At 38.4% G+C, this 23,542-nt stretch overlaps 1 long non-coding RNA gene and 1 pseudogene across 1 annotated transcript; one reads left to right on the forward strand and one right to left on the reverse strand.

The window, feature by feature from the left end:
- Positions 1-23,542, reverse strand: part of LOC145968331 (small ribosomal subunit protein uS5-like) — a 181,772-nt pseudogene that overhangs the window by 92,847 nt on the left and 65,383 nt on the right.
- LOC145959454 (uncharacterized) lies at positions 15,048-16,021 on the forward strand. Its single transcript, XR_014435037.1, has 3 exons — positions 15,048-15,336; positions 15,406-15,552; positions 15,620-16,021. It is a non-coding gene; the product is annotated as an uncharacterized LOC145959454 (long non-coding RNA).

The raw sequence follows: 23,542 nt of genomic DNA on the forward strand, positions 1-23,542 counted from the left end.
GATTCTTCTTAGAAATAAAGATAGCACTTAGAACAACGCAACCTCACCCGCGGGTATCGTCATTAAACTTTAACAAATCTAATACTGAGAATGGCCAGTCGAGATAGCGTCAACGAAACTCTAAATAAATTTACGAGTTATATGATGAAAAGTTGTTATGAGAAATTCTAACTGTCCCGTATCTATTGATACGGCTTTATGTTCCAAGCCTCTCTATCCAAAGAATTTTCAAAATAAAGATCTGGTCCTCGGAAGATTGACAAATAATAAACGTAAGACAAAACCTTTCGAAATTGATAGTGCACGTGCGCTCGTTCGACAGGCCACCCTCAAGCGTTCTCCGAATCGCCAAATCATCAAGAGATAAGATAATCAGCTCACTCCCACTCTCTACTGGATGGAGCTAAGTCTCGAGCCAAAGGGCTTAACCAATTAAAATCTTAAGAGACCCCTCTCCTTTTAAAAAATCAAGCTCCTTGACCTTAGGAAGGGAGTAATAGAAATCATTTCATTCGCCTAAAAAGATTCCCCACCATCCAGAAGGGAGGAGGAGTAAAATCCTTAAAACTCGCGAGCCGAAGACGCGGACTCACTTCAGTTCACAGTTCATAGTACACAGTTCATTCTTTAAAAATTATCACGCCAGCTCTTCCGTGCAAGTTCAGAGTCTTTACTCACGGTCTTACTAGAAAGATTCTCTCGCCGGTTATACTTTTTTTTCCAGTTCACATACAATAAAACAAAGAATATATATATATATATATATATATATATATATATATATATATATATATATATTCTAAAAGTGCGATCTCTAAACAAACTGTTCACGTGCGGCTGAATCTCACAATAAATTAAGTGAAGTGAGTGAGGTACACTGCGGATTAACCGAGCCCTTCCTCACCAGCTGCCAGCAATTGGACACTTGCGGCTCCAAGCCCGGCCGAGCTGAATTTTGTTTACATATTTCAACGCTCGCTATAATTAGTAAGTCTAATTTAATTTTATTGTCTTCCCCCTCTCGTGTTAACTTTGTAAATGATTGTCGTTGGGAATGATCCTAGACCAATAGGTAAACGAAAGAAATATTCTACATCCAGCTTTAAGAAATAAGTTTTTTTTTTATTTTAGTCAATAATCATTTTTACTTTTCCTTGTCCCACTCGCCTTTCTAATCCACCCATCATAATCCCTCGTTCGCCTGGAATCTCCGCAAGGCGATTCGCGAACAATCCCTCGTTCGCCGGGAATCTCCGAAAGGCGATTCGCGAACAATCTCTCGTTCGCCGGGAATCTCCGCAAGGCGATTCGCGAACAATCCCTCGTTCGCCGGGAATCTCCGCAAGGCGATTCGCGAACAATTCCCTGTTCGCCGGGAATCTCCGCAAGGCGATTCGCGAACAATCCCTCGTTCGCCGGGAATCTCCGAAAGGCGATTCGCGAACAATCCCTCGTTCGCCGGGAATCTCCGCAAGCCGATTCGTGAACAATTCCTCGTTCGCCGGGAATCTCCGCAAGCCGATTCGCGAACAATTCCTCGTTCGCCAGGAATCTCCGCAAGGCGATTCGCGAACAATCCTAATCCGAATTTCTCCTAAATTTCAAACCTTTATTTGAAACCATTTTCGATTCATTTCCTTCTGTTTATTACTTAACTATCTCTTTATTTGTATGACCAATTTAAACTTAAGAGTAAAATCTTTCGGAACGAATTATCATTTTGCCTAAAGCTTATCCATCTTTTCCCAATGACAACAGTGATATATTTTATAATAGCTAATCTCACATCAAATCAGTAAGATATTCAGCGTCAAAATTATTATTAGTGCCTCCCACCGGTAAATGGCGGGCAGCGTTGCGGTGGCGGAATCGGCTGAACAGACGGATACAGGCTCAATCTTTACCTAAACCTATTAATGGCGATACCTTAGATAATATTGACGCGCCCGTTAGCAGTAATAAACTCGACACTAACACACACACACCTAACCCTCTTCCTCACCCCGTATTCCGAATTATTCTCCAATCTCATCCCCAGGGCATTCCTCGACCTCCCCCGGTACACCTGTTCCAGGCCCCGCGCCGTCGTCTGGTTCACCCCCCAGATCTCCTACCCCGACCCCACCAGAATTTTCTCCTTCCCCAGCTACTTCATCAACCCTTGTATTCGAACCCTCTCCTTTGCCTTCTCCCGAACCCCCTCGTTCCCCCTCACCTCCTGTCCGGGAGCGTACCCCTCCCATACCTGTCATCACCCTCGACTCAGACCCTCCTTCCCCTTCCACCTCCTCGGAGTTTTCTGAGTTCAGCGAGACTCTGGAAGATTTCGCGAGAGATCTTCCCGACCTTGAACAAGATTCCCCCGATTTCGACTTCCCTCCCGATTCCCCGTCGGAACATCCCGACGCCCCTGAAACTCCCGAACCTCTCCCTCCTCACCCTCTAAGTTATTTCCTATCACAGTTTCCCCTCATCGACTTCCCCATTCCCGAAGGAACTTTCCGTGTGGGCCCCGGTCCTGTTGATCACGAGGAGTTCCTTCACTACCTTACCACTGCCCCTCCCGATGCTATAATTGCTTGGCATCTCCCTGGCTCCCACCTTTCATTAGAAGTTCCTATACAAGCCCTGTGGAAGAAATTCCCTCCGTCCACTATCCAATTTGAAAATCCTTGACCTTTTGTGCCCCCCCCCCTTTTTTTCATTCCCACCTATAATATACCTGTTTAGATAGCAAATTTTAAATTAAAAGAAACAAAATTGTAATAATCTCCAGCCAGGGTTAATACTTAAGATTAGATTTACCACTTTTATTCCTGGCTGACGTCCTCCGAACCAATATAACACCCGCGGAAATTCCCTCACACATACAAACAACACACGAATATTCCTCCTATCTATTCGTTGCGGATTTCAGAATTGGGATTCACGAATACTCCTCCTATCTATTCGTTGCGGATTTCAGAATTGGAATTCACGAATATTCCTCCTATCTATTCGTTGCAGATTTCAGAATTGGAATTCACGAATACTTCCCCACTCTCCAAAGATTCTTTACAGCAATCTATCCCATTAGTTCTCTTTAATTTTCTTCTCGATATAAATATATATATATATATATATATATATATAATTACTTCTTCAAATTGTGATCGGATATATTTCAAATGAAAGGATTGAACGATAAATAAACCTTGAAGATCGTTCCTTGATAGAGACCTAATATACCTGATCGATCATCTATCTTCATCAATAATTACCGTATTTAAATCGCGTATCTTAAATTTTACTAGTGTCGCCTCATAATTCGCGGTCAAACAATAGGCGTTGGCGGAATCGCCGGAACAAACGGTTAAGAGAAGGGCTGGCTCAGGCTATCGGCGGTCCAGTAAATCGTTCGACCACTAGTATAGACAGTAATAAACTCGATACCTGTTTAGATAGCAAATTTTAAATTAAAAGTAACAAAATTGTAATAATCTCCAGCCAGGGTTAATACTTAAGATTAGATTTACCACTTTTATTCCTGGCTGACGTCCTCCGAACCAATGTAACACCCGCGGAAATTCCCTCACACATACAAACAACACACATATAAAATTTTCAACTATATTTTGTATTTTTAGAAAAGATCTTTATGTAAACATATTTCATATCGCTCAAACGACTAATTATTGAATAAATGATAATTTATAATAAAATCTTCATTTAATTTTGCTACCCGTTCTCATTCCTTGAAGTCCGAAATCGCACAGGGTCCCGTCCCGAGTAAAAGAGATTCGATTCTCTTACCGAAAAGGGACCGACGAGCGTAACGGCCTAGGACACTCACAGAGTTAAAGGGACCATTCTGGTCACTGACCTGTGCCAGGCCCCTGACAGTGCGCTCGACCCAATCTATACACACGCCCGAAAAGTGTGTCACCGGGTAAGTAGGTTGCGTCCTTCCAGACGGCCCGATCTTTTAAGGGACTGGACGTAACAAATATATTTCTTAATAATGGAAGAACATGTTTTCTGACGTGTATATCAATTTCGTGAATTGAAGATAATGACGAGGGATAATTGTCGTTGATTTATTACTGAAATCATTGCTATCGGGAATAGTCCGGAAGATCCAGGATTCGTTCCCTCTTACAGTGTAGTTCCCGTCGTTCAATGGATCACTTAACTTTTCTTCGCAGATTGATCTTGCGAAATCTGATGTAGAAATAAGATGTTAATCGTTTTCCATTTTTAAGATCGCTCCTCTTTTTATCGGATTACCGGTATGTCATTCGCGTATCTGCGATTGAATGTTCTGAATATTATCGATTTATTTATTCGTCGCGTTTTATCGCAAATTTTAAATCGCGATTTATCTTATAAAAATTCGCAAGTAAATCGGGTAATTATGCATAAAAAGGGCCCACCTTCGCACAAATGTGTTATTGACGTATGTTGTGAAGATGTTATCCCTGATTAACATTCTGAAGGTTTTAGCCGGCGGTCGTTCTTTATTCAAAAGTTATTAACAAATAAATGTGAGAAATATTGACATAAAGATTCTGCTTTATTTGTTCACCGATTTGCTTTATTTTTAAATATGTTATAGGGAAGATTTTCCCGAGTAATTTCGTATATATAAATAAGGGTCGGACTCAAATAGTTTTGGAGATATAGGCTGAAAAAGGATAAAAATAATAAATACAAAAATAAGGTAAACCTTCCGAAAACCTTCGGAAAACCTACCTATATGAAATAATGGGTAAGAATACCCAATTTCTACGTATTTTTACCTCCTGAACACGAATATGAAACTTAAAAATAGTGGTCGAACTCGCAAGTCGAAGAAAAAAGGTAAATTAAAGGTAAATAAAAAAAAGGTAAACAATTTAAATTTATATAGAATTTAATACAATTTAATACAATTAAAAAATATCACAAATGTATGTGTACACACACACACGCGGGGGGTGCAAGGGAGGCCTTCGGCCCCCCCTCCCGCAACCACCCCGCCGGTAGAGACGCATTGCGAAGAGTTCAATCACAATGGATATATACTGTAAGTTGTAAAGCGAGGTCCACCTTGCCTACCGGCGGGGCGGTTGCGGGAGGGGGGCCGAAGGCCCCCTTTGCACTCCCCGCGTGTGTGTGTGTGTGTGTGTACACATATATTTGTGATATTTTTTAATTGTATTAAATTGTATTAAATTCTATATAAATTTAAATTGTATTAAATGTATTTAAAATTATTATTTTTTCATATAACAGCTAAAATAGTAGGTTTATGAAAACAATGCATATAACCTTTTTTGTAAAGTTTCTCAGCTGCTATATTTTTTGCTTAAAATTTTTTTTCTCAAATCAATATTTTCGGAGATAAAAAGCATTAAAATTGTGAAATTCGTTTGTTAATAACTTTTTAATAAACAACGACTGCCGGCTGAAACTTTCAGAATATTAATTAGAGATATGACCTTGACAACATATGTCAATGACACATTTGTGCGAAGGTGGGCCCTTTTTATGCATAATTACCGTTAATCGGTCGGTGAATTGCATATTCACAAACATTACAGACCTCAAGTGTTTGTCGAAATATTTTCGATTTTTTATATTTATGTGATAATAATTATATCGCGCACGTGTCTATTGAGAGCTTCGATTATTATATTATAAAAATTATACGTATCGCGATCAAATATTCCGCATATATCGACTTATTTATTCGTCGCGTTTTCTCGTGAATTCGAGTCGCGATTTATCTTATAAAGATTCGCAGTTGACTCGGACAGTGAGTACTGTATTCGTAAATATTACAGTCATCAAATTGTCTGTCAAAATATCTTCGCATTTATGTGATAATTACATCGCGCGCGATTATAATGTCTATTGAGGAGCTTCGATTATTATATTATAAAAGGTATACATATCATAATCGGATATTCCGAATATTATTGATTTATTTATTCGTCGCGTTTTCGCGGGAATTTTAAATCGCGATTTATCTTATAATTTTATCGTTGACTAATACATTGAAGCTTTGTTTATCTTTCCACGTCTTTGAATATTGTTTTTAATAGTTCGTGCAAAATGTTGATAGTGCAAATATTTTTTTCTATAATTTAAAAGGCAATCAATAACTTTATTAATGACTGTTTTAAACGCGATTCTTTACATTATTTAAATTTTATTAAACTCTACAATTACATCAATTATTAGAGGGACTTTGAAAATCATTCGTTCCGTTATTTTCTATTGAACGTGGCCACAATGCGATTTTTAATTATATTTTAAAACTAATAGCGCTTATTTCATCTTATTCAGCTAATCATGCGCGAAATAGGATATGTATTTTATTCTCAATCAATGAAATTCGTATAAAGTCGCGTATTAATCGCAAATAAATCGGACAGTGAATTATGTTCATAAACAATACGGATCACAAATGTTTGCTACAATATCTTCGTCTGTCATCATTTGTATGATAATAATTAAATCGCACGCGTGTCTATTGATGGTTTCGATTATCATATTATAAAAATTATGCGTATCTCGCAATCGCGAATATTCCGATTATTGTCGATTTATTTATTCGTCGCGTTTTCTCGCGAATTTTAAATCGCGATTTATTTAGTAATTTAATTGTTGACTTCGAAGTTTATTCTATCTTTTCATTTTGAATATTTCCTTTGATAATCTATACAAAATGCGCCAGTAATGCAAATACTTTCTTTTACAATCGAAGAAACGATCAATAATTTTATTAATGACTCTTTTGATCACGATTATTTACGTTATATAAAACTTATTAAATTCTATTATTGCATATGTATTTTTAATAATAAATGTCGCGTAATTAATCTTCGCCGATCAGTCTCGTCTGGACTATGTAAAAATTTTTAGTAAATTTTATATTTTGCACATTTTCGTGTAATAAATTATTCCATGTAATAAATTATTTTGTATTAAATTTCGAATTATATTTTATATTAAATTTGTATTATATTTTGTCATATATTTTGTAATATGTATTTAGCATAAAAATACACTACTCAAAAGAATCTAGGGAACACTTTTCATACTCTAAAAATTGGACTATTTTCAAACCGCTGAAACTCGTCGAAAAATCATCGTAGAAAAAAAAATTAAAAAAGCATTTTGAAGCATGAAATTTCAACTTTAACGTGCTATCGGTGGTTTTTCAAAAATTTTTTATCTTCCTTATTCTGCGCTTTAAAAAGGAACACACTGTTTAGTTCCTTAAAATTATGTATTTTTAACACGCTGCAACTTGATGAAAGAAATTTTTCTCGAGAAATTCAACTCAAGCTCTATAAATTACAACATTTTCTCTGTAAAATGCTTTTCTAAAAATCTTTCTACGATTTTTGTTGACCGAGTAATGCGATTTTGAAAATAAACCAGTATTTTTTAGATATGATATCGATATTCGGTGAAAAATCATCGTAGATGAAAAATAAAAAAAGCATTTTGAAGCTTGAAACTTCAACTTTAACGCGCTATCGTTAGATTTTTTAAATTTTTTATCTTCTTTTTTCTGCGCTTTAGAAAAGAACATTGTGTTTTTCCTTAAAATTACGTTTCTTTAACACTTTGCAGTTCGATAAAAAAATTTTTCTCAAAAAATTCAACTCAAGATCCATAAACTACAACATTTTACCTACAAAACGCTTTTTTAAAAACTTTCCTACGTTTTTTTTTGACCGAGCTACATAACTTCGAAACCAATATGTAAAATGATGTATACCGCCGGCATTAGCGTTATCCAATGTGCACCACGTGGAGGTTGCCGATCGGATTTTGCACATCATGTGTAGTGTGTGTGTGTATGTGTGTGTGTTACATAGCAGAGATAAGGACCCCGCAGTTCGTCACTCCTGCAGTATTTAATGACTCCAAACCCTCTCTGCTCTCTCTCTCTCTCTCTCTCTCTCTCTCTCTCTCTCTCTCTCTCTCTCTCTCTCTCTCTCTCTCTCTCTCTCTCTCTCTCTCTCTCTCTCTCTCTCTCTCTCTCTCTCTGTGTGTGTGTGTGTGTGTGTGTGTGTGTGTGTGTGTGTGTGTGTGTGTGTGCGCCAGCACGCGCGCGCGTGAGTACATATGTGTTTAATAGCGTGTGTTACCTCCTCTCTGATCAATTACCGCTTGCAGACGCTCTTGCATGTTTATGCATCTTCGTATTAGTTCTTGCGGAATTTGGCGCCAAACTCAGAGAGCAGAGAGGGTTTGGAGTCATTGAATACTGCAGGAGTGACGAACTGCGGGGTCCTTATCTCTGCTATGTAACACACACACACACACACACACTACACATGATGTGCAAAATCCGATCGGCAACCTCCACGTGGTGCACATTGGATAACGCTAATGCCGGCGGTATACATCATTTTACATATTGGTTTCGAAGTTATGTAGCTCGGTCAAAAAAAATCGTAGGAAAGTTTTTGAAAAAGCGTTTTGTAGGTAAAATGTTGTAGTTTATGGATCTTGAGTTGAATTTTTTGAGAAAAATTTTTTTATCGAACTGCACAGTGTTAAAAAAACGTAATTTTAAGGAAAAACACAATGTTTTTTTCTAAAGCGCAGAAAAAAGAAGATAAAAAATTTAAAATATCTAACGATAGCGCGTTAAAGTTGAAGCTTCAAAATGCTTTTTTTATTTTTCATCTACGATGATTTTTCACCGAATATCGATATCATATTTAGAAAATACTGGTTTATTTTCAAAATCGCATTACTCGGTCAACAAAAATCGTAGAAAGATTTTTTAAAAAGCATTTTACAGAGAAAATGTTGTAATTTATAGAGCTTGAGTTGAATTTGTCGAGAAAAATTTCTTTCATCAAGTTGTAGCGTGTTAAAAATACATAATTTTAAGGAACTAAACAGTGTGTTACTTTTTAAAGCGCAGAATAAGGAAGATAAAAGATTTTTAAAAAACCACCGATAGCGCGTTAAAGTTGAAACTTCATGCTTCAAAATGCTTTTTTAATTTTTTTTCTACGATGATTTTCCGACGAGTTTCAGCGGTTTGAAAATAGCCCAATTTTTAGGGTATGAAAAGTGTTCCCTAGATTCTTTTGAGTAGTGTATTATGCATAAAAATATTATATTAAGCATGAAAATATTATGTTGGTATGAAAATTATAATTAAAATATATAAAAATAATGTTCGCTATATTAAAATAGAACATGAATTCTTTATATTTTATAAAAAGGAAGACTTAAAATATTTTGCAGCATCTATATTTTTCGAGTCTTAATTATAAAAACTTCAGAAGAATCAGTGATTAATTTGACAAATTCTATACATGTATTAATAATTAAATTTTTAAGTAATTAAAAAAATGATTGATAAATTTCAAAGATCAGTTTACTGCTAATTAAGAAGATTTAAAGAAATACGGTTAAAAATGTTTTTATACCGCAGCAGGCATTTTGTGTTTTGTAAATAAGAAGATATAAATATGACAATGAATATAGAAAAATATTTATTTCATCTTTGAATATTACAGTATCTTTCGCGATTGAATAATTTATTTACTATCAATTTACATACATAAGTATCTTGTTATACAGCACTGGTGTGCTACCGGCATTTTGTGCACATAGCACGGAACAAAACCAGAAATTGTGCACATTATATATTACCCTCTGAAAACATTCATGGACATTCATGGACATTGACTTTGTAGTTCATGTCCACGTTTTCAATGTCCATAGAAGGAGTATCGCTTTCAGGGATCACCTAAAAGCAGGCCATGACATCTCTCAGGCCGGTATTCATAGTCCGATCTTATATTTGAGATTGTCTTAAGTTCGAGCTTGAAATGCTACGTAGCCATTTGATTGGTTGAATGAGGTCTTAAGTCAACCTCGGACCAGACTCAAGACAATCTTAAATATAAGATCGAACTATGAATACCGGCCTCAGTCTTCTCTCTGGTAAAAATAAAGATGTTATTTTGACCTCGTCAGTAGCTACAAATATAATTACCAAATGAAGACATCCATTTTCTTATATTTATAGTAGAGTTTCCGGTTAAAGGTAATTCTAATTGTATTTGTTATAAGACATGATTGAGGTATAATACATATATTGCAGGTTTAAACTTAATATTGAGATTAATTCTAGATGAATTGTAAATTGTTTCATATAGCTCTTTATTTATTCGTATTTTTAACTTTTCATAGCATCGACATAAGTTTTAAATGTTCAAATAATAGAGAATCTTGAAATTTCGAAACTGTATTTCGAGAGATTTCATGCGAATTAAAATTCAATTTTTTTCTTGTATTTATATATTTATAGACTCTATTATATTATTATATAAGGTTAGTATGCTGCGTGTCTCTGGTTCGAATCTTATTGTACTTTTTTTTGTATACGTTAAAGCAGTTAGGTTTTCTGGAAGTCTGCCCCGGCCCTATCTTAGGGTCCATCCGCCACTGCTATTTGGTACAGTGGGGATTTTAGTATATACTAGAGGGATCTTGGGGGATGTGGTCACTCTACGGCGTTGTGCTCGTCGGTGCCGTTCATACGGAAGGCCAGTCGGAAGCCAGCATGCACGCGAATACCTCCACCGGCACTTATTTGGTCAACGAGCGACCTTTCAGGGATCGTCCGTGGCAATCGGCATTGCATTCATCGAGTGAGATACCAACATCGCTCTGGAGTTGCATATCACTGTGTTAAAAAGCAGCATTAGGTGTGAGATCTGGATAGCTCAGTGGTCTAGAGCAGTTGCCCGAAAAGCGAAAGACTCGGGTTCGATTCCCGATCCAGCCACTTCCGCCTCACATATTTTTCTAGTCTGCGAATATTGTTTTCTAGCGATTATTCGTTAGGCTGAAAAATGTGTGAATGCTCACTCCACAGGATACGCGTCAATGCCGTCAATACGGGTGTAGATTAGTATTCTGTATCTATTGGTTTAAGTTTATAAATTTCGATATTTTCCGATATTTGGGGGCACAGTGTAATATTAATTTTCGAGGCGTAGCATAACTATAAATACAATGCGATATTTTGCGATATTTGGGGACACAGTTTAACATTAATTATCTAGTGATAGTATAAGTTTAAATACAATGCGATATTTTGCGATATTTGATGGCACAGTGACAGTAATATTAATTATATAGACATAGTATAAATTTAAATACAATGCGATATTTTGCGATATTTGGGGGCTCAGTGTAATATTAATTATATAGGGATAATATAAGTTTAAATACAATGGGAAATTTTACGATATTATGCGATATTTACGGGCGTAGATTATTATTCTTTATCTATTGGTTTAGGTATATACAAATTGCGATATATTGCGATATTTTGGGTGAACAGTGTAATATTAATTATATAAGAATAGTATAAGTTTAAATACAATGCGATATTTTGCAATATTTGGTTGCACAGTGTAATATTAATTATCTAGGGATAATATAAGTTTAAATACATTGCTTTATTATACGATATTTTGCGATTTTTATGGGCGTAGATAAATATTCTGTTTCTTTTGGTTTAGGATTATTCATATTGCGATATTTTGCGATATTTGGGGGAAAGTGTAATATTAATTATATAGGGATAGTATAAGTTTAAATACAATGCGATATTTTGCGTTATTTTGCGATATTTACGGGCGTAGAGTAATATTCTGTATGTATTGGTTAGTTTAGGATTATTCATATTTCGATATTTTGCGATATTTAGGAGCACAGTGTGTTCGCGAGTGGAATCCGACAGTGCGACGATAGGAACGGAAGGTCTTTCAGCGATGAAAAATGCGCCTCGTTCACACAAAAGAGACTGACGTTTATTAAAGTCAAAATTAAAAGACAAGTGTTTAGTGCAGTGATTTCGATTAGCGAAACAGCGGTGCAACACAGTGAGCGCGGTTTTCGCGAGCGGTATCGCGAGCGGTGTAGCGAAACAAGAGCGTTTTCCGAATTCCTAGGCGGTCGTATAAAACAGTTCAATTATCGTATTATCAAAACGAAGATAAAGCGGTTGTCCAGATGAATAAGCGGTCGTTATAAGCGGTTAATCAGCGGTTTTTCTAAAGCGAAGCGGTTTAACAAAAGCGGTTTGGCGAAAAGTGCGAGACTTCGACTTGCTCGCGTGCGGTGCTCGTTATAAGGCGAGCGGAATTTTGGGCTCGTTGCGACGTAGCCCAATAAATTTTGTACTTTAGCGGTGACCTCAGGGCCTACAATTGGCCGCCGATGAGGTCTGACGTAGACAATTCTTCAATTGTCATGCGCACAGCCTTTTTCTATCAGCTGATTGGCAATCAGCTGATCGTGACGTATGGGCGCGCATGCCCGTACGTCTCCCTGATTTTGTCGACGGTTGCTAATGTCATTGTAAATGTTTATGGCCAGCGTCTTGTGAGCGATGAAAAAACGCGAGATAACGGGAACGGTCGAGTTTTTTCTTATAAATAGAGATCTCGAGAAGTTTCTCGACGCCCGTTAATTTTGAATCTCGTATTATAAAAATGCTGATTTTTCTATGCGAATTTTCGAACCGGAATACTTTTTATGGTTTTCGAACATCCCGCCCGCCTCGTCAGTACATGACGAAATTTGTGAATGTGTTCGTGTACGGACAGGTGTCGCGAACGGTTCCATCGATGAGCTGTTAATCGCGATCAATGAATGGAATGTGATAGTGACGTAGTACAAAGACACGTGTTGCTCATTTCATTCGAGTCTTTCGCGAGAATAAGTAACGCGTGAATGTGATGAAATATATACAGCGGTGAATTATGTGAAATGTACAGAGTGATTTTGTGAGTAATTTCGCGAGTGTTTCGCGACGGTGAACGAACATGATCGCGTGAGTGTGGTGAAGTGCTAACAGTGCGTTGATTGTGCGCGTAACCAAGATTGTCGTAAATAATCTTGCGAGTGATTGCAGAGTAAATGATTATCGAAATTAATCGTGTGCGGTGTAACAAGAGTTCGGCGATTAATTTTTACATTGATTGGAAATGCGTGGTATCAATGAAAATGATAGTAAAATCACGCGACAAGTGAAAGTTTATAATAAAGCGGCGCAATACATGTGAAAAGAAACGCGGAAAGGATATGACGGATAGATGTTATATATACAATTTGTTACAATATAGCAACGCGGGATAAAGAAAGTCGGAAGTTTCGGCGTTCTCGCGTGTCCGGAGGTGACGGCTGCGTCGTATTGTGAGCCCCAGGAAGCGGGCTACTGTGGATTTGTATCGCAGTCGGTGACATCCTGCAGTGGCACGCAAGAGCCGGTGCGGTCAAGAGATGCGGAGGAGCGTCTTGGGCTCGGCGATCGGTTGGCCGACAGCGTTGAGCGATCCGACGGCTCGATGCTCGGGTAGCTCTCCGTCGGGCACGTCGCGGCTGTCGTGTGGCCAGAATGCTTCGTCCTGCAGGAACCAGGCTGGTCTTGTCCATCGCAGCGGATGGCTGATTCGGTCGTTGAGCACTGCGGATAGACCTAGAAAAGTGCGGATTAGAACAATGAGATTCGTTGCGAACGCGGCCGTGCACAGTTCGAATCGCGGCAGCGGTCTTGGCTTCGCCGGGGCGACCTTGCCCTTGGCAGTCAATCAATGGAGTGCGGTTTGACCATTTTGTTGATCGCTTCTCCTGCGGGACTCCAGCCAGGATGCTGTCATCGTTGGCGGCCCGCTTTGTGAGAGGGAACCCGCCCGCCGTGCACGGGCTGCGCAGTTCCTCTTCTTTCTTTGAGAGAGCGGCAAGAGTGGAGGGTTCCTTCTCCTGCTCACGGGGTCGCTGAACTGGCTCGTTCAGCTTGCGGTTGTCGGAGCTGTTGAGGTAGCGGAGCGTGGTCCTGCTGCCTCCTGACAGGATCCAGCCCAGAGCCGTTTTCTGGGCGATTGGCTCGTCCGCACGGCCCTTGCGGAGTCCATCCTGAAGGATGGCTGAGTAGACGTCGGCGCCGAGCAGAAGATAGATTGGATCCTGGTCGAAAGGCCGTGGATCTGCCAGCGGGAGTCCACGGATATGAGGCCAGGTGGACATGTTTTGCACCGTCGGCCCGGAATACGAGGAGAGGCGCGGCAGAATGTGCGCGACGACGGAGAGAATAGTTCCGGTTGTCTCAGAGGAGAGGCTCAGTGGAATTTTGCCGCGAGTGGTTCCCGTTGATGCTTCTCCGATCCCCATGATCGTCAACGAGGAGTGAGTTCGCGGCAAACTTAGCCGTTGTGCCAGAGCTTCCGAGACGAGAGAGACTTCGGATCCCTGGTCGACCAAGACGCGGACAGCTTGAGGTCTCCCCTTGTGATCGGCGATGGTCACACGTGCGGTGGCGAGGAGGATCGCCTTGCGGTCTGATTTTGGAAGCGCGGCGGAGAGTGAACTGACCTCGGCGGACGTTGATGACTGGTACGCATCATGCAGCAGAGTGTGGTGCCGAGATTGGCACAAGGCGCACGTCTTGATCGACTGACATTGCGCCATAAAATAAGTGCCGAGGCAGTTGAAGCACAATCGGTTGGCTTCTACGAAGGACTTCCTGTCGCTCGCGGACTTCGCCTTGAATTGTGAGCACTGCATGAGTGAGTGCTCTCCCTTGCACACGACGCACTTAGAGGCGTCGGACGTGTGCCTTGCGAAGTGCGACTTCGCTGACCGTGCGGCATCTTCGGCCTTCGCGGCGGACCTTGGCTTGGCGGCATTCAAGGTGAATGTCCTTTTAGCGATAAAGTTTAGCAGGGCGTCATGGTCCGGCGGATCGAAGGAATCGCACGTGGAGGATTCCTATTCGAGTCGAGTGCGCGGATCGAATAGCTCGACAACTAAATGGTTGAATAGGTCCATCCCGTGAGAGGCGATGGGCCTGTCGATGCTTTCCTGCACGTTGACAGCGATGGTGACGGCGTTGTAGATACGGTTCAACTCCTCGGCGGTCTCGGACTTCATCCTCGGCACGGCGGTGAACGCGGCGAAGTTGGAGCGGATAAGTTCTCGCTTATTTTCATAGTGTTTGCTTAGAAGTGTCCAAGCTCGCTCGTAATTATCTCCCGTGACTGATAACGGACGAATCAACTTTTCCGCAGGTCCTTGGAGGCAGGAGCGGAGATAGTGGAGCTTTTCCACTGCGGATATAGACGAGTTGTTGCCGATTATCGACAGGAACAAGTCGCGGAACGCGGGCCAATCCTCGTACGCGCCCGAGAACGTATAGAGTTTGATGCGCGGCAACGAGGTTCTTGGAGTCTGCTCCGGACTCGGTTCGCTTTTGGATGCGGTGGGCGCTTCGCTCCTTAGTTTTTCGGCATAGCCGGTTAACGTGCTGCGTTGCGTCACGTATGTATTCTCCGCGACATCAATAAAATCAGATTTGGCGTACTCACTCTCATGGTACCTTTCTTTCAGAGCCACTTGAATGAGCTCGTGCTGAGCCTCGATTTTTCCCCACAGGTTATCGAGGATGGTGAGACGAGCTTGGATGGCGCCGAGGGTGATGTTGGTGACCCCCATCTTGCGGAGATTGCCCACGGAGCGAGATATTCGTCCGTGGATGTCGGTTTGAGCCTCCAACAAAGCCTTCAGATCGGCACTCATTGTAACTGATTTCTTGTCTTTACAGGAAACTGCACTACACGACACTGCACGGCACTGTGGATGTCACCCACGAAATTGCGGATGAGGATGATAACTCCGGCTCGAAGGACCAAAAATGTTCGCGAGCGGAATCCGACAGTGCGACGATAGGAACGAAAGGTCTTTTAGCGAAGAAAAATGCGCCTCGTTCACACAAAAAAGACTGACGTTTATTAAAGTCAAAATTAAAAGACAAGTGTTTAGTGCAGTGATTTCGATTAGCGAAACAGCGGTGCAACACAGTGAGCGCGGTTTTCGCGAGCGGTATCGCGAGCGGTGTAGCGAAACAAGAGCGTTTTCCGAATTCGTAGGCGTTCGTATAAAACAGTTCAATTAGCGTATTATCAAAACGAAGATAAAGCGGTTGTCCAGATGAATAAGCGGTCGTTATAAGCGGTTAATCAGCGGTTTTTCTAAAGCGAAGCGGTTTAACAAAAGCGGTTTGGCGAAAAGTGCGAGACTTCGACTTGCTCACGTGCGGTGCCCGTTATAAGGCAAGCGGAATTTTAGGCCCGTTGCGACGTGGCCCAATAAATTTTGTACTTTAGCGGTGACCTCAGGGCGCCACGTACAATTGGCCGCCGATGAGATCTGACGTAGACAATTCTTTAATTGTCATGCGCGCACCCTTTTTCTATCAGCTGATTGGCAATCAGCTGATCGTGACGTATGGGCGCGCATGCCCGTACGTCTCCCTGATTTTGTCGACGGTTGCTAATGTTATTGTAAATGTTTATGGCCAGCGTCTCGTGAGCGATGAAAAAACGCGAGATAACGGGAACGGTCGAGTTTTTTCTTATAAATAGAGATCTCGAGAAGTTTCTCGACGCCCGTTAATTTTGAATCTCGTATTATAAAAATGCTGATTTTTTTATGCGAATTTTCGAACCGGAATACTTTTTATGGTTTTCGAACACAGTGTAATATTATTGGTTAGTTTAGGATTATTCATATTTCGATATTTTGCGATATTTAGGGGCACAGTGTAATAATATTTATCTAGGGATAGTATATAAGTTTAAATGCAATGCGATATTTTGCGATATTTGGGGGCTCAGTGTAATATTAATTATATAGGGATAGTATAAGTTTAAATATAATGGGAAATTTTACGATATTATGCGATATTTACGGGCGTAGATTATTATTCTTTATCTATTGGTTTAGGTATATTCAAATTGCGATATATTGCGATATTTTGGGTGCACAGTGTAATATTAATTATATAAGAATAGTATAAGTTTAAATACATTGCTTTATTATACGATATTTTGCGATTTTTATGGGCGTAGATTAATATTCTGTTTCTTTTGGTATAGGATTATTCATATTGCGATATTTTGCGATATTTGGGAGCTTACTCTACGCCCGTAAATATCGTGAAATGTCGTAAAATATCTCATTGTATTTAAACTTATACTATCCCTATATAATTTATTACACTTCTACCTCAAATTGTTTAATGCATGTAATGCACATAGCTCCTTTACCTACAATTTGCAATCTTATTTCAACTAATAATATTTTATTTTATTTTATTTATATTATTTTATTTATTTTACTTTATTTAATAATATGGAACAGTATTATTACCTTTTTATATTATATTCCTCCTTTTCTCTTTCTTTCTATCTTTCTATATCTTTTTATCTTTTTCTCTGCTTCTTTTTTACTTAATTTTGCTCTTCTTTCATTTTACTAAAGCTTCTTTCTCTCTCTCTCTCTCACTCTGTTTTTTCGTCGATTTTATAACTTTAAGGATGCTTTATATGTACAATCCCAGCAAATAGTAGCTGAAAATCAATATTGACGAATATATCCACTTTTGGTGTATTTTGAGTATGAGAAATTGCGTGGAATATTACAGTTTGATCTTAGCTACAGTGCAGAGATGTATTTTTTAATATTTATTGCGTTTTTACTGAAATATTCCGAATTTTGTTAATCGAAATGATTAACTTTTGGCAGAGAATTTCGCCTTTTGTCAGATATATGGCTAATTTCATTGAATTATATTTAATATCTTTTTAACCAGTTAGTACTTGTATAATATTATTTGACCAAATATTTCCTCTGTATCTAAACTACACTTTTGCAAATTTTAAACAAATTCTGAATATTATTTCCATGTGTTTTTGTCATTTGAATCGACGTGGTTATACGTTTCCCATAAGAACACATGTTAATTCGGTGCAAATAAAAATCCTTATAACTTGTGAACGCTTTAGTGAATCGATTTAAAAATTGTACTGAAGATTCGAAACATATGTAAGGACATTCTGTATAATTTTCATTAAATTCTCAATATTTTGAAAATAGGTACAAAACATCCTTAAATAAAACATTTACATTAATTATATATTATGATTATCGATGATAAAAACTCAAACAAATACTTCAAATAAAAAAAATATAAATAACAAATAAAAGAAATATTTAAAAATCCTTATTAATTATATTTAACAAAATATATAAGATATGTAAATAATGTAGTCATATAAATAAATTGTGTAATAAATATATAGTTACCTAATATTATATTCCTTCTTTTTGCTCTCTCTTTCTCTCTCTCTCTCTTTCTTTATATTCTCTCTCTATTCTATCTTTCCTTTATCTTCTCTCTATCTCTTTCTCTTTTTTCTCGCTTTTTATGCTTATTCTTCTTTGACTTTAAATAAATAAAACATTTATACTAATATCCCTCTTTTACTATCTCTCTTTTAATACTTTTTATACTTTTAATACTTTTACTCTTTTAATACTTTTCTTTTTTAATACTTATCTTTTTTTTACTCTTCTAATACTTTTTATAAACTTTATATACATATATACAGGGTGATCCAGAACAAACGTTTGTCTTTAAAAAAATAAATTGTCGAGTCTATTCTAAGACGATTTTCCCTTTACCAAAATTGTCTACGAGGCTTAGTTTTTAAATTATTAAATAAAATAGTTTGCGAATTACGGAACGAGAGTACAAGAGGTAGACAGGGACGGCGCAACTCACCGTCCGATACAGGCGATCATGTGGGGCGCTCGACGCGATCAGCTGATTGCTGCACACGATGAGTGTAACAATCAGTGTGTGTGTGTGTGTGTGGTGTATTTATGCACGCGTATCCACACATGCACCGTACTCTCTCTCTCTCTCTTTCTCTCTCTCTCTCTCTCTCTCTCCCTCTTTCTCTCTCACTCACTCACTCACTCACTTATTCTTACCTTAATAATGAGATTCTTCATACTGCTGATAAATAGCAGTGCCCAGTGTGTTGCACGATAATAATCGTCGTCGACGAGACGTCGTTTCTTCAACACGCAGTCTGACACATCGTCAAATAAGCGAAGTTTTTTCTTTCATCACTTTCGACACTTACAAATTTACTCGCGCACTTAATCACTCACGATTGATAAAAGAAGGAATTTACCAACGGTTACGGTAGCGCGTAATGCTACACGTTTATGTTTGGCAGCGCTAGAGGCGCTAGTACTAACCTGACCTGCTTGTCGTCGGTCGTCGCATCGCGCGCTTTGCATCGAGTATCGCGTTCTGTTAACGCGTTTCTTTAATCGAGTGTGTAATTAATAATTAACGTTAACCGTTTATTAAATTCGTACCGTAACCGTTGGTAAATTCCTCCTTTTATCAATCGTGAGTGATTAAATGCGCGAGTAAATTTGTAAGTGTCGAAAGTGATGAAAGAAAAAACTTCGCTTATTTGACGATGTCAGACTGCATGTTGAAGAAACGACGTCTCGTCGACGACGATTATTATCGTGCAACACACTGGGCACTGCTATTTATCAGCAGTATGAAGAATCTCATTATTAAGGTAAGAATAAGTGAGTGAGTGAGTGAGAAAGAAAGAGGGAGAGAGAGAGAGAGAGAAAGAGAGAGAGTACGGTGCATGTGTGGATACGCGTGCATAAATACACCACACCCACACACACGCGCGCGCGCGCGCACGCACACACACACACACACAAACACACACACTGATTGTTACACTCATCGTGTGCAGCAATCAGCTGATCGCGTCGAGCGCCCCACATGATCGCCTGTATCGGACGGTGAGTTGCGCCGTCCCTGTCTACCTCTTGTACTCGTTCCGTAATTGGCAAACTATTTTATTTAATAATTTAAAAACTAAGCCTCGTAGACAATTTTGGTAAAGGGAAAATCGTCTTAGAATAGACTCGACAATTTATTTTTTTAAAGACCAACGTTTGTTCTGGATCACCCTGTATATCTGAACTCATATATGTATACATATATGAGTTCATATATGTATACATATCGCAGAAAATTTTCGCAAAACGTCGATCGAGATCCCAGATATTCCTCTCGTGTGATATTCAGCGATGAATCGCTATTCACACAAGAAGGAATTTTTAATGTGCATAATATGCACTTTTGGAGCGAAGAAAATCCCAGAGTCACGCGATTTCGAAATTTTCAAACTCGTTGGAAGATTAATGTGTGGGCTGGAATAATGGGCACTGAAATACTTGGTCCAGTTATTCTTCCAGATATTTTAACTGGAAGAACCTACGTCGATTTATTAACAGAAAATCTACCACATTTCTTAGAAGATGTGCCATTATTTGAAAGAAACGATAATATCTTCCAACAAGACGGTGCTGGACCACACAACGCCAGGATCGTTACGAATTACTTAAACGAGAATTTTCCCAGACGCTGGATGGGTCGGTACGGCCCGATACGTTGGCTCGCAAGATCTCCGGATCTCAATCCTCTAGATTTTTTCTTATGGGGATACTGCAAGGAAGTAATTTATAAAACGCTTCCCGAAGATATTGAAGATCTGGAAACAATATTACGATTCGCTATTTGGAATATTGACGAAGAAATAATGGAAAACGTCGAAAGAAACTTATTAAAACGCATGAGAGCTTGCATTAGGATGGATGGCGGGCATTTTGAGCATCTGCTTTAAAATTTTTTTTAGTCAATCCGCTCTTTTCAGAGCGACCAATACATTTTCACGTTGGAACATTTCATTGTGAGCAGAATAAAAATTAATTTTTCCAAATGTAATTTTACTTACATTATTCTTGCGATTGACTTAAATCTTCGCATCGTGAATGCAATAATTTCGAAAACGTAATAACGTACAACACATGCTTTTTAAAATAATAATTATTTATTATAATTAGAAATAGTTATTATTTATAATAAATAATTAATTTTTTAAGTATGTCATTATACGTTTCATGTTTTCTACCGCATTCGCAATGCGAAGGTTTTAGCCGATCGTTCGTCTTATCTCGCGTCAATCACGCGCCACGCGCAAGTCGTTTGTTAGATGTCGCGTGTCGCGTTTCTGGCAACATAACTCTTGTGGTCGCGCAGTCTCCGCGGTCCGTCGCTTCGCGTCGAGTCATGTGCTGTTTGCATTCGCGTTTCTTTGAAAGTAATTTTTGGTATCGATAAATCAATAGTGAGTGAATAAACAGTAAACTCGTTATCGTGTAATCTGTATTGTGTCAATCGAGTGTGAGACTAATAATCGAAAAAATTTCGATGTGTCGCGCATCTCTAGCAATCATAACCGTGCAGCAGATAACAACAATACATAGCATGAAGATTCGCTACGCTGCTACAAGGTGAGTGAGTGAGTGAGTGACCGAGAGAGTGTGAGTGAGAGACTGAATGAGAGAGTGTTGCGTAAAAGAGAGAAAGAGAGCGAGAAAAAAAGTGCGTGCGTGTGTATGAATGTCTGTCCCTCCTACCCTCCCTCTCTCTCTCTCTCTCTTTCTCTCTCTCTCTCTCTCTCTCTCTCTCTCTCTCTCTCTCTCTCTCTCTCTCTCTTACGCACACACTCCGCCATACACACATCGCGTGTAGCAATCAGCTGATTGCAACGTCGGACGGCCGGCGATCCGGAACAACTTTTCATTATTAAAATAACGTTATTTTAAGGAACACGTATTTCTGACGTAATTCTAAAACATTTTCTTCTTTACCAAAATTTTATTTAAAGCATAATTTTATGTTATAAGATAAAATAGTTAGCGACTCATGCGGTGATAATCACCCGTCGGGCGGTCAGCTGCGCCCGCGCTCGCGGCACGCCGCGCCGCTCCTGCCTGCCTTCTGTACCCGACGCGTGATTTACTAACTATTTTTGCTCATAATTCAAAAACTACGCTTCAAATCAAATTTTGGTAAAGGAAAAATTGTCTTAGAATGGTGTCAGAAATACGTCATTTTAAAGACATAACGTTTTTCAGGATCGCCCTGTATATATATATATATATATATATATATATATATATATATATATATACATACATACAGGGTGTTTCATTTTAATCCGACCAGTCGAATATCTCGAAAACCAAGACCGGGAGAGAAAAATATTTCAGACAAAAGTTGTTTGGTTTCGAGGGGGCCATAAGATGGTATCATTGGTTTGACCTTGGAGAGTCATTTGAAGGTCACGTGAAGGTCACTTCAATTTTTTTAAATAAAACACCCTATATATTTTCGCACACTCTTGTAGCTTATCTCGAGAGCTTTCCAAAACACTATAATTAAGTACCTTTTCGTTAAGTACTTTTTGAGTTATGAGGGTTGAAATAATTTCTTAATTTTACATAAACCGTAAAATATCTTGTAAAATATTCACTTTTCGATTATCTTACCTTAATACTTTTATGTACAAAATAATGAGAGGAATCAATTGGTGTAAAAAAAAACACATAGTTGTTTTTAAGAAAAAATATGGAATTGTTAATTGCAAATTACATATTTTTTCTTCAAAACAACTATGTGTTTTCTTTACACCAATTGATTCCTCTCATTATTTTGTACGTAAAAGTATTAAAGTAAGATAATCGAAAAATGAATATTTTACTAGATATTTTACGGTTTATGTAGAATTAAGAAATTATTTCAAGCCTCATAACTCAAAAAGTACTTAAAGAAAAGGTACTTAATTATAGTGTTTTGGAAAGCTCTCGATGTCAGCTACAAGAATGTGCAAAAATATATAGGGTATTCCATTTAAGAAATTTAAGGTGATCTTTATGTAACCTTCAAATGACTGTTCAAGGTCAAATCATTGTCACCATCTTATGGCCCCCTCGAAACCAAACAACTTTTGTCTGAAATATTTTTCTCTCCCGGGCTTGGTTTTCGAGATATTCGACTGGTCGGATTAAAATGAAACACCCTGTATAATAATGTGATTAGAGAAACTTTTTTTTTCCCGTTTGTCGTGCGTATTATTATGAATAATAATATCCCATAGATAATAATAATATTGATTTATGACTAATAATATCCCATATTGAAGGGGCGAAATTTTTGTTACATTTGACGAACTCGGGCGCTTTAATCGAGTTTGATGGTTTTTACTTAATCACTGTACGTAACGCTTAAGCATTTATTTATGTCGTGCTTTTATAAATGCCCCGTAATATATTTTATTTAGTGCATTAGTCACGAATTTTACAATGCTATTTAATGCGTATTACGAGCATTACGCATTAATTATTTTGACGTATATTAAGCTGGCACACAGCCACTTTAGCACAATCAAATAAAACTTATATATAAATTTAATGCTCTTTTGTTGCTAATTTGTTGCTCTATTCCCGATTTTATTGCTTCAGCCGATTCGGAGAAAATAGTGGCTGTGCTTAAACTTGAGATTAAAGTTAGCACAGCCACAAAAATGATTTAAAAACAAAAGAAACCGATATATTTCTTTAGTTCTAATTTGTTGTTAATTAGTTGCTCTATTCCCGATTTTTTGCATCACTTTTAAACTCCGAAAACCACTTCTAAAGTTATCCCATATTAAAAAAGTATTATGAAATTGAGAATTAATCAAATATCTCGATGGATGACGTTTCAATGATTTCGTTGCTCGTCATTTTTAAT

Source organism: Camponotus vicinus, unplaced genomic scaffold (assembly GCF_025532165.1).
Source record: "Camponotus vicinus isolate PSW18456_S1 unplaced genomic scaffold, iyCamVici1.0 SCAF_1, whole genome shotgun sequence".
Classification (NCBI taxonomy): Eukaryota; Metazoa; Arthropoda; class Insecta; order Hymenoptera; family Formicidae; genus Camponotus; species Camponotus vicinus.